The sequence below is a fragment of the Bufo bufo genome, chromosome 4, assembly GCF_905171765.1.
Source record: "Bufo bufo chromosome 4, aBufBuf1.1, whole genome shotgun sequence".
NCBI classification, from domain to species: Eukaryota; Metazoa; Chordata; class Amphibia; order Anura; family Bufonidae; genus Bufo; species Bufo bufo.
The window spans coordinates 52,245,011-52,256,890 of NC_053392.1; the positions used below are offsets into that span (position 1 = coordinate 52,245,011).

Sequence of the window (11,880 nt, forward strand, 5' to 3'; positions counted from 1 at the left end):
AATTTGGTTCGATCCGAATGAATTCACGGCGAATCGCGTTAAAAACTGCTATTTCCTGGCTGCAGAAAGCATTTATAGTGGTGTAGAACACTGTGCCTTGCAGTAACACACATAGAAAGTCAGTTATGGTAGTGAAATAATACTGTGAGTCTGTATGACACGCAGATGACAGGCGTCGCTCTTAGAATAACTGCACACATCACTTATTTGGGCAGTTATGGGGACAAACTCAAAAGTATGAACTCAGCCACTATAACACTTCAAAAAGGGCTTTAGAAGATCTAATTGCAATGCTTAACGGCAAGTTTATTTTTATTTTTCCACTATTACACGCCAAAAAGGGATTTAAAAGATATATACAGTAAGTGCAAAGCTGAACTGCAAATCTTTTTTTTATTTTGCCACTATTACACACCAAAAAGGGCTTTAGAACATGCAACTGCACCTCTGAATGGCAAATGTATTTTTAATTTGCCCCTATTAGATGCCAAAAAGGGCTTTAAAACATATAATTGCACCGCTGAACGGCAAACATATTTTTATTTTGCCACTATTACACGCCAAAAAGGACCTTAAAAGATATATGCAACGCTGAACGGCAAATGTATTTTTATTTTGCCACTATTACACGACAAAAATGTCTTTAAAACTAATAACTGCACTGCTGAACGGCAATTTTTTTCCCCCCACTATTACACGCCAATAAGGGCTTTAGAACATATAACTGAACCCCTCAACGGCAAATGTATTTTTAATTTGCCACTATTTGATGCCAAAAGGGCTTTAAAACATATAACTGCACCGCTGAATGGCACATGTATTTTACTTTTGCCACTAATTCAGATGTAGCAGGGTTAACACTCAAATTTCTTAACTCATCGGGTTATCTTGAAACAAAAGCCATTGAAAAGCAATTGAAGGTGTTTGCTTAACGCATTTAGTTTAGATAACACATCTCATAAAGCATAAATGTTAACTTTACTACATCTGTACATGGCAAAAAGGGCTTTAGAACATATAACTGCACCGCTGCACGCCAAATATATTTTTATTTTGCCACTATTCCATGCCAAAAAGGGCTTTAGAAGATATAAGTTCAATGCTGAAGAGCAAATGTATTTTTATTTTACCACTATTACATGCCAAAAATGACTTTAGAAGATATAACTGCTCCGATTAACTTAAAATCTATTTTTATTTTGCCACTATTACACGCCAAAAAGGACTTTAAAACGTATAACTGCACTGCTGAACGGCAAATCTTTTTTTTTTGCCATTATTACACAACAAAAAGGACTTTAGAACATATAACTGCATCGCTGAATGACAAATACACTGCTCAAAAAAATAAAGGGAACACAAAAATAACACATCCTAGATCTGAATTATTTAAATATTCTTCTGAAATACTTTGTTCTTTACATAGTTGAATGTGCTGACAACAAAATCACACAAAAATAAAAAAATGGAAATCAAATTTTTCAACCCATGGAGGTCTGGATTTGGAGACACCCTCAAAATTTAAGTGGAAAAACACACTACAGGTTGATCCAACTTTGATGTAATGTCCTTAAAACAAGTCAAAATGAGGCTCAGTAGTGTGTGTGGCCTCCACGTGCCTGTATGACCTCCCTACAACGCCTGTGCATGCTCCTGATGAGGTGGCGGACGGTCTCCTGAGGGATCTCTTCCCAGACCTGGACTAAAGCATCTGCCAACTCCTGAACAGTCTTTGGTGCAACGTGACGTTGGTGGATAGAACGAGACATGATGTCCCAGATGTGCTCAATTGGATTCAGGTCTGGGGAATGGGCTGGCCAGTCCATAGCATCAATGCCTTCGTCTTGCAGGAACTGCTGACACACTCCAGCCACATGAGGTCTAGCATTGTCTTGCATTAGGAGGAACCCAGGGCCAACCGCACCAGCATATGGTCTCACAAGGGGTCTGAGGATCTCATCTCGGTACCTAATGGCAGTCAGGCTACCTCTGATGTACTGGCCTGTCTCCTGGTAGCGCCTCCATGCTCTTGACACTACGCTGACAGACACAGCAAACCTTCTTGCCACAGCTCGCGTTGATGTGCCATCCTGGATAAGCTGCACTACCTGAGCCACTTGTGTGGGTTGTAGAATCCGTCTCATGCTACCACTAGAGTGAAAGCACCGCCAGCATTCAAAAGTGACCAAAACATCAGCCAGGAAGCATAGGAACTGAGAAGTGATCTGTGGTCACCACCTGCAGAACCACTCCTTTAGTGGGGGTGTCTTGCTAATTGCCTATAATTTCCACCTGTTGTCTATCCCATTTGCACAACAGCATGTGAAATTGATTGTCACTCAGTGTTGCTTCCTAAGTGGACAGTTTGATTTCACGAAAGTGTGATTGACTTGGAGTTACATTGTGTTGTTTAAGTGTTCCCTTTATTTTTTGGAGCAGTGTATATATAAGTGCAACGCTGAATGGCAAATCTATTTTAATTTTGCCACTATTACACAACAAAAATGGCTTTAAAAAAAAAAAAAAGGATTTGCCGTTCAGCAGTGCAGTTATAAACTGCACTGCTGAACGGCAAATCTTTTTTTTTTTTGGCCACTATTACATGCAATCTTTGCATTTCACCACATAACAGCTAATAAGCCCTTTTTCCCACTAATACAAGCCAAAAAATATATATATATATATAACTGCACCGCACAAGGGCAATTAAGAAATATTATTTGTAATAAACCTTGTTAATGGCTGTATCAAACACCACTTGCACCCCAATAACAAGAACGGCTGTAACCTCCCCTACTGAACCCTATTCAACATATATGCTGTGGAATGATTCCTTCTTATCCTTTCCCTACACCTTGAATAATCTTTCACTCTACTTGTAAATCGTTTTTTTAGCACAATTAAATTTTTCCTAGCACTGTCCCTAGCGCCTGCTGACGTCTCTCCCTGCACTAAATATACTGGAAAATGGCTGAATCCAAGATGACTGAGGCTATTTGTAGGGCTGTGTCTTCACAGGGCTGGCTGGCTGCTGATTGGCTGCATGCATGGCATTGTGGGTGATCCCTCGTTCCCAGAGTTCCTTCCTCCATGTCCTAACATATGCAGCAGCCAATTTAGGAAAAATTGCGATTCATCACCGCGAAGCGTGAGGAAATTTGGCTTTGATGCAAATCAAATTTTTACTTAAAGTCGGATCAAATTTCACTTCGTCAACTTCGATTCGCTTATCTCTATACATAGCCTTTAAGGACTCCAATTTCTGAAGACACAAATACAATACAATATTATGACAGGCTAACAAAATCTTTAACAGGTTTCATAAACAACTCCTATTTTTTTATTTTTTTATTGAGCGGGTGGAAGAAGATGTGGAGGATGATGAGGTCCTAGACCCCACATGGAATCTAGGTCATGCGAGTAATGTGTGCAGTTCGGAGGAAGAGGTGGTGGTCACACAGCGCCAGCCGCACAGCAAAAGAGGGAGCAGGGTGCAAAAGCAGAGTGGCCGTCCCCTAGCCAGTACACCTGCTACTGCCCACCCAGGGACTGAGCACACCAAAGCCAGCTCCAAGGAGTTCCCTGGCGTGGCAGTTCTTCAGACAATGTGCTGACAACAAGACACGAGTGGCTTGCATGCTGTGCAATCAGGGCCTGAAGCGAGTCATAAATGTTCTAAACCTGAGCACAACCTGCATGACCAGGCATCTAAAATGCAAAGCACAATCTGCAGTAGAGTACACACCTGAAAAACCACAAAAGATGTTAGGCTCCTCCTGCTTCCTCTTCTGCTGCGGTCTCGGCCTCTTCCTCCCCCTCTGGAGTGACAGTGGCACCTTCCACCCCACAAACAGAGGATGTGGCAGCAACACCGCCACCTCCACCACCTTCACCATCACCAAGCATCTCCACACTGTCCCATGGAAGCATTTAGCTGTGCATCCCCCAAACACTGGAGAAAAAGAGGAAGTACCCCCTACCCACCAGCAATTCCTGGCCCTGAATGACAGCATTTCAAAATTCCTGGCCTTTGAAATGCTGTTATTCTGTCTGATGGAGATGGAGACTTTTAAAAACCTTATGGTGGTGGCTTTTCCACAGTATGTGGTTCCCAGCCTCCACTACTTTTTCAGGCGAGCCATCCCTTCCCTGCACAACCAAGTGGCGGACAAAATCAGGAGTGCACTGCGCAACTCCATCTGTGGAAAGGTCCACATAACCACTGATACGTGGACCAGTAAGCATCGGCAGGGACATTATATCTCCCTAACTGCACAGTGGATAAATGCAGTGGTGGCTGGGCCTGAGGCGAATAGCAGTTTGGCGCATGTCCTTCCACCACAAAGGATTGCAGGACGTTTCTCATTGCATCCTCCTCCTACTCAGCTTCCTCGTCTACCGCCTCCTCAACTGGGCAGCGTAATACCTGCACCACCAACTTCAGCACAGCCAGTGGGAAACGACAGCAGGATGTTTTGAAACTCATCTGTTTGGGGGAAAAACCCCACACTGCGCAGTGGCTGTGGAGGGGCATGGAACAACAGACCGATGAGTGGTTGGTGCCAGTGAGACCCAAGCCCGGCCTGGTTGTGTGCGATAACGTGCAAAATCTCGTAGCAGCTCTGGGCCCAGCCAGCTTGATGCACATCCCTTGCATGGCGCATGTGCTGAATTTGGTCGTGCAGAGGTTCCTGAAAAATTACCCCGATATGTCAGAGCTGTTGCAGAAAGTGTGGGCAGTGTGGGCAGTCTGTGCGCGCTTTCGTCAGTCTCATCCTTCTGCTGCTCGCATGTCTGCGCTGCAGCGTAACTTCAGCTTTCTCTCTCACCACCTCATATGCGACGTACTAACAAGGTGGAACTCCACCTTGCACATGCTGTAGAGACTGTGCGAGCAGCAGCTGGCGATAGTGGAGTTTCAGCTGCAGCACGCACGGGTGAATCGCTCTGCGGAACAGCACTACTTAACCACCAATAAGTGGGCCACCATGAGGGATGTGTGTGTCGTGTTGCACTGTTTCGAGTACTCCACCAACATGGCCAGTGCTGATGATGTCGTCTTCAGCGTTACTATCTCACTTCTATATCTCCTTGAAAAAAACCTTCAGGCGAAGATGGAAGAGGATGTGTCACAGGAGGAAGAGGAGGAGGAAGAGGGATCATTTCCACGGTTATCAGGACAGTCATTTACAAGTGGCTCAGAGGGTGGGTTCCTGCACCGACAGAGGCCAGGTACACAACTGTCCAGCCAGGACACAGTTCTGTAGGATGAGGAGGATGATGAGGAGGAGTAGGAACTGTGTTCACAGCAGGGTGGCACGAAAAGCAGCTCATGGGCTTCACTGGAGCATGGCGGAGGAGATACAGATGATACACCTCCTACAGAGGACAGCTTGTCGTTGCCTCTGGGCAGCCTGGCACACATGAGCGACTACATGCTGCAGTGCCTGCGCAACGACAGCAGAGTTGCCCACAATCTAACCAGTGCTGATTACTGGATGGCCACTCTGCTGAATCCCCACTACAAGGACAACGTGCCATCCTTAATTCCGTCACTGGAGCGTGATCGGAAGATGCGCGAGTACAAGCGCACGCTGGTAGATGTGCTGATGATGGCATTCCCACCTGACAGTGGGGGATCAGTGGAAACACAAGGCAAAGACAGAGGAGGAGGAGGAAGAAGTCACGAACGCAGCTGTGGCACCGCCAGCACTTCAGAAGGCAGGGTTATCATGGCCGAAATGTGGAAAAGTTTTGTCAGCACGCCACAACAACCAGCACCACCAGCTGATACAGAATGCCTTAGCAGGAGGCAGCATTTCAGCAACATGGTGGAACAGTACATGTACACACGCCTACACATACTGACTGATGGGTCTGCCCCAGTCAACTTCTGGGTCTCTAAATTGGGCACATGGCCTGACCTTGGAGGTGCTGGCCTACCCTGCAGCCAGTGTATTGTCCGAATATGTGTTTAGCATGGCAGGGGTGATCACAGACAAGTGCAGCCACCTGTCCACAGCCAACATGGACAAGCTCACGTCCATTAAAATGAACCAGGAATGAATCCCACGGGACTTGTCCGTACCTTGTGCTGAATAGACAAGTATACCGGACGCACCCAGCCATTGTTATACTTAAATGTGGCAATAAACACAACCACAAATGCTGGGAACATACTATTAATTTACATACACCCAGCCTGACGGCTGAGACCCTTGTGCTGCACATAAATATTGGGACATCTACACAATTCTAACCTTTTTGGCTCTATTCACCACCACAATGCATTTGAAATAAAACGAACAAGATGTGCTTTAACTGCAAACTGTCAGCTTTAATTTGAGGGTAGTTGCATCCAAATCAGGTGAACAGTGTAGAAATTACAACAGTTTTCATATGTGGCTCCCAATAGTTAAGGGACAATTGGCTTCTCAGCTGTTCCATAGCCAGGTGTGTGTTATTCCTTCATTATCCCAATTACAATGAGCAGATAAAAGGTCCAGAGTTCATTTCAAGTGTGCTATTTGCATTTGGAATCTGTTGCTGTCAACTCCCAAGATGAGATCTAAAGAGCTGTCACTATCAGTGAAGCAAGCCATCATTAGGCTGAAAAAAAAAAAACATCAGACAGATAGCAAAAACATTAGGCATGGCCAAAACAACTGTTTGGAACATTCTTAAAAAGAAGGAATGCACCGGTGAGCTCATCAATACCAAAAGACCCAGAAGACCACGGAAAACAACTGTGGTGGATGACCAAAGAATTCTTTCCCTGGTGAAGAAAACACCCTTCACAACAGTTGGCCAGATCAAGAACACTCTCCAGGAGGTAGGTGTATGTGTGTCAAAGTCAACAATCAAAAGAAGACTTCACCAGAGTGAATACAGAGGGTTCACCACAAGATATAAACCATTGGTGAGCCTCAAAAACAGGAAGGCCAAATTAGAGTTTGCCAAACTACATCTAAAAAAGCCTTCACAGTTCTGGAACAACATCCTTTGGACAGATGAGACCAAGATCAACTTGTACCAGAGTGATGGGAAGAGAAGAGTATGGAGAAGGAAAGGAACTGCTCATGATCCTAAGCATACCACCTCATCAGTAAAGCATGGTGTTAGTATTGTCATGGCATGGGCATGTGTGGCTGCCAATGGAACTGGTTCTCTTGTATTTATTGATGATGTGACTGCTGACAAAAGCAGCAGGATGAATTCTGAAGTGTTTCGGGCAATATTATCTACTCATATTCAGCCAAATGCTTCAGAACTCATTGGACGGTGCTTCACAGTGCAGATGGACAATGACCCAAAGCATACTGCAAAAGCAACCAAAGAGTTTAACCACTTGCCGCACACGTAACGCCGATAAGCGTCCGGGCGGCGGCAGTCTCAGGCTCAGCGACGCCTATTGGCGTCATATCGCGTGAGCCGAGATTTCCTGTAAACACGTGCTCAGAGGAGCCCGCGTTCACAGGATCGCGAGGTAAACAAGTTGATCTACAGCCTGCCAGCGGCGATCATTCGCTGGCAGGCTGTAGATGCGATTTTTTTAACATCAGAAAGGTATATTAGACGCTGTTTTGTTAACAGCATCTGATATACCTGCTACCTGGTCCTCTGGTGGTCCCTTTTGCTTGGATCGACCACCAGAGGACACAGGCAGCTCTGTAAGTAGCACCAAGCACCACACTACACACACACACCCCCTGTCACTTATTAACCCCTTATTAACCTCTGATCACCCCATATAGACTCCCTGATCACCCCCCTGTCATTGATCACCCCCCTGTAAGGCTCCATTCAGACGTCTGTATGAGTTTTGCAGATCCACGGATCCGCAAAACACGGACACCGGCAATGTGCATTCCGCATTTTGCGGATCCACACATTGCCAGAACTATATAGAAAATGCCTTTTCTTCTCCGCAATTGCGGACAAGAATAGGACATGTTCTATATTTTTGCTGAACGGAAGTGCGGACCCGGAAGTGCAGATCCGCAATTCCGCATCCGAGCGGGACAAAGTCTGTCCCCATAGAAATGAATGGGTCCGCAATTCCGTTCTGCAAAATGCGGAACAGAATTGCGGACGTGTGAATGGGGCCTTAAGGGTCCCTTATCACCGCCAGTTAGTTAGCTACTTGTTAGGTAGTTAGCGCCCAGCTCACCGCACCGCAGTCACTGATTAGTCGCTGATTAGCGTCATCGCTGTCGCTAATCATCACTAGTACTATATAGTATCTGTAAGTGATCAAGACTGATCGCAATCATATCTATATCAGTACATTAGGGTCACCTTAGGCTCTAGAAAAAACGCAGTGTTCGCCCGATCAGGCCTGATCTTGTGTGCACACTTGCATTCAGTCCGCCCCACCGCAGTGACAGAATATATATTTTTTCTGATCACTGCAAAAACACAGTAAAATCGCTGCGGCGCTATAAAGATCACTTTTGAGCTTTTTGGATCTTTATTAGCGATCGCAGCTTTTTTGTTTTTTGCACATTTTTTGGCAGAGATTTTTTCATCCACATTGATCTATGCGAATGAATAAATCTGTGCCGTTCATTTTTTCTTTCAGCCCAGAGGCTGAACGGAAGAAAAAAATCTCATTACCCGTATGCTCAATATAAGGCCTCATGCACACGACCGTGCCGTTTTTTGCGGTTGGCAAACCGCGGATCCGCAAAAAACGGAAGGCGCCCGTGTTGCCTTCCGCAATTTGCGGAACGGAACGGGCGTCGGCAATATAAATGCCTATTCTTGTCCACAAAGCGCGGACAAGAATAGGACATGTTATATTTTTTTAGCGGGGCCGCGGAACGGAGCCACGAATGCGGACAGCACACGGAGTGCTGTCCGCATCTTTTGCGGCCACATTGAAATGAATGGGTCCGCATCCGAGCCGCCAAAACAGCGGCTCGGATGCGGACCCAAACAACGGTCGTGTGCATGAGGCCTAAGGAGAATAGCAGAAACCCCTAATGCTGGCCACCATACATGTAATGATTGCGGAGACCCTCAAATGCCAGGGTAGTACAAACACCCCACAAATGACCCCATTTGGAAAGAAGACACCCCAAGGTATTCACTGAGGGGAATGTTAAGTCCATGAAAGATTGAACTTTTTGTCACAAGTTAGCGGAAAGGGAGACTTTGTGAGAAAAAACAAAAAAAAATCAATTTCCGCTAACTTGTGCCCAAAAAAAAATCTATGAACTCGCCATGCCCTTCACGGAATACCTTGGGGTCTTCTTTCCAAAATGGGGTCACATGTGGGGTATTTATACTGCCCTGGAATTTTAGGGGCCCTAAAGCGTGAGAAGAAGTCTGGAATCCAAATGCCTAAAAATGCCCTCCTAAAAGGTACTCTTTGGACTTTTGGCCCCTTTGCCCATCTTGGCTGCAAAAAAGTGTCACTCATGTGGTATCGCCGTACTCAGGAGAAGTAGGGCAATGTGTTTTGGGGTGTATTTTTACATATACCCATGCTGGGTGAGAGAAATATCTCTGTAAATTGACAACTTTGTATAAAAAAATGGAAAAAGTTGTCATTTACAGAGATATTTCTCACACACAGTATGGGTATATGTAAAAATACACCCCAAAACACATTGCCCTACTTCTTCTGAGTACGGTGATACCACATGTGTGACACTTTTTTGCAGCCTAGGTGCGCAAATGGGCCCAAATTCCAATGAGTACTTTTAGGATTTCACAGGGCATTTTTACGCATTTGGATTCCAAACTACTTCTCACGCTTTAGGGCCCCTAAAATGCCAGGGCAGTATAAATACCCCACAAGTGAAACCACTTTAGAAAGAAGACACCCCAAGGTATTCCTTTTTATACAAAGTTGTCAATTTACAGAGATATTTCTCTCACCCAGCATGGGTATATGTAAAAATACACCCCAAAACACATTGCCCTACTTCTGAGTACGGCGATACCACATGTGTGGCACTTTTTTGCAGCCTAGGTGCGTAAAGGGGCCGAAAGTCCAACGAGTACCTTTAGCCCTTTAGCCCCGCCCAAAATGCCAGAACAGTAAACACACCCCACAAATGACCACATTTCGGAAAGTAGACACGCCAAGGTATTCACTGAGGGGCATAGTGAGTCCGTGGGAGATTTTTTATTTTTTTTGCCAGAAGTTAGCAGAAATTATTTCTTTTTTTCCTCAGAAAGTGTAATTTTCCGCTAACTTGTGGAAAAAAATTTAATCATACATAAACTCACCATGCCCCTCCGCGAATACTTTGGGGTGTCTTCTTTCTAAAATGGGGTTATTTGGGGGGTATTTATACTATCCTGGCATTCTAGCGCCTCAAGAAACATGACAGGTGCTCAGAAAGTCAGAGCTGCTTCAAAATGCGGAAATTCACATTTTTGTACCATAGTTTGTAAACGCTATAACATTTGCGTAAACCAATAAATATACACTTATTTGATTTTTTTTATCAAAGACATGTAGCACAATAAATTCTGACACAAACTTGTATAGAAATGTAATTATATTTGAACAATTTAACCAGAGAAAGTTTAAAATACACTTTTTTTGAGAAAATTGCGGTCTATTTTGATTAATATCAGAAAAACGAAAAATCTCAGCAGCAATCAAATACCACCAAAAGAAAGCTGTATTTGTGAGAAGAAAAGGAGGTAAAATTAATTTGGGTGCCAAGTTGCATGACCGAGCAATAAACCGTTAAAGTTGTGAAGTGCCGATTTGTAAAAAAGGGCCTGGTCACTAGGGGGGTATAAACCTGTGGTCCTTAAGTGGTTAAGGGAAAGAAGTGGAATGTTATGCAATGACCAAGTCAATCACTTGACCTGAATCCGATTGAGCATGCATTTCACTTGCTAAAGACAAATCTGAAGGGAAAATGCCCCAAGAACAAGCAGGAACTGAAGCCAGTTGCAGTAGAGGCCTGGCAGAGCATCACCAGGGATGAAACCCAGCATCTGGTGATGTCTATGCGTTCCAGACTTCAGGCTGTAATTGACTGCAAAGGATTGTCAACCAAGTATTAAAAAGTGAAAGTTTGATTTATGATTATTATTATGTCCCATTACTTTTAGTCCCTTAGCAAGTGGGAGGCACATATGCAAACTGTTGTAATCCCTACACCGTTCACCTGATTTGGATGTAAATACCCTCAATTTAAAGCTGACAGTCTGCAGTTAAAGCACATCTTGTTTGTTTCATTTCAAATCCATTGTGGTGGTGTATAGAGCCAAAAATGTTAGAATTGTGTCGATGTCCCAATATTTATGGACCTGACTGTAGATGAAGGAGGAAAGTGAAGTAATTTACCTACTGGCGGGCACAACTAAACTGCCACAGCTTACCTGTTATTACCCTAAAAACAAGAACCACTGTAAGGGTGTGTGTTACAGGCTATCCTGCAGCTATCCTTGTGGCCTGACACAAACAGAAACCCTAACTAACTACAGGCCTAGTCTCAGTCTCTAGGTGCCAACACGGTGATGAGGTACGTGCACGATCTTACTGACCCGGGTCTGCTTTGTATCCGCTTGTGACTCTGAACAGAACAAATGTCTCTCCAACAAGCATGCTGTACCACAGTGTATGTTGCTTTGTTCCTCTGCTCTCATCAGCATTCCTGGCAGCAATCTTCCTTCCTCTAGACAGAATCAGGATCTTGGACACGATCTGCTTCACTTAGCTCAGGGTTTCTCAACTCCGGTCCTTGGGACCCACCTACCAGTCATGTTTTCAGGATTTCCTCAGTATTGAGCAGGTGATATAATTAGTGTTCATACATCCGGACTTACCACAGGTATTCATTCTGTGGGATTTTCTCAAATCCTGATCGGTAGGTGGGTCCCGAGGACCGGAGTTGAGAAACCCTGACT

The 11,880-nt window shown here is 44.6% G+C and overlaps 1 protein-coding gene across 2 annotated transcripts in view; it reads left to right on the top strand.

The window, feature by feature from the left end:
• Positions 1 to 11,880, top strand: part of LOC120997233 (cytochrome P450 2K6-like) — a 265,867-nt gene that overhangs the window by 22,583 nt on the left and 231,404 nt on the right. The gene's annotated exons all lie outside the window — the stretch shown is intronic.